The 995-nt window shown below is 49.1% G+C and overlaps 1 pseudogene; it reads right to left on the reverse strand.

Moving 5' to 3' along the window:
* Positions 1-524: 524 nt before the first annotated feature.
* LOC137622125 (5S ribosomal RNA) lies at positions 525-642 on the reverse strand (annotated as a pseudogene).
* Positions 643-995: the final 353 nt, after the last annotated feature.

The following is a 995-nucleotide window of genomic DNA, read 5'->3' on the forward strand; positions in this document are numbered from 1 at the left end:
ATCTCTACTGCAAGATGCGAAGGTATGAAAATGCGTCCCTTGCTGGTTGGAATACGCCAGTACCATGAAGTCGTCGCGCACGGAGCAACTCAGCAGGAACTGTAAGATCTGTAGAGGGGCCAGACTAGGGCCCCTAAGCCTGCCTGAATGATGGAGAGGTCTCCTTCAGGTCCTGACCATAGGCCTGAACCGGAACATGTGCCCCCCCTTGTGGGGAAAGGACGAGAATACCTACTCCCATCAAGAGGTTCCACAGGTCAACACCCATTGCAGGTCTAAACATTCCGCTGGTCCCACAGGGGCCAGAAAGTCCGGTTAATCGTTGCTTTGATACCACCGGAACTTGGGCCACCCCACAGGGAACTTATCCTGAGGCGACCGTTCGGGACTTTAGATGGGTCAATGAGGAAAAGAGACCCAGGAAACGTTCCAAGGTAGGGCTGAAAGCTCTGCTTGACTGAGAACAGGTACTGCGACTCTCCTCAGCCTTGCCACAGTCAACTGAAGGGAAGGCTCGGAGGAGGCGGCAACAGAATCTGGCGTACCCAGGCGGTCACCCATCCAAGTACTGACCAGCCCAACGTTGCTTAACTTCGCTGATCGGACGAGAAGCGGTGTTTACAACGTGGTAAGGCCGTTGACTCAATATCATGGCTAGGTACCCCATATGTTGAGGCAGAAGTAGAGAAGGCTCCTAGCAAATTACCATGATCCCTCACCCATGGTAAGGACCCGGAAGCTTGTCCCGGCGTTGAAGAAGTCGAACCCGAGCAAATTATGGGGTATGAAGTTGAATCCTAACAAAACTCAAAGTATGATTGTAAGTAGGTCAAGGACGGTGGTTCCTCAACATCCGGATCTCAGTATTGATAATGTTTCTTTAAATATGTATGACTCTTTCAAAATTTTAGGTGTGATTCTCGACAGTAAATTTACTTTTGAGAAACATATAAGGTCTGTGTCTTCTTCAATTTCACAAAAAATAGGTTTATTGA

The sequence above is a fragment of the Palaemon carinicauda genome, chromosome 28 (genome assembly GCF_036898095.1).
Source record: "Palaemon carinicauda isolate YSFRI2023 chromosome 28, ASM3689809v2, whole genome shotgun sequence".
Classification (NCBI taxonomy): Eukaryota; Metazoa; Arthropoda; class Malacostraca; order Decapoda; family Palaemonidae; genus Palaemon; species Palaemon carinicauda.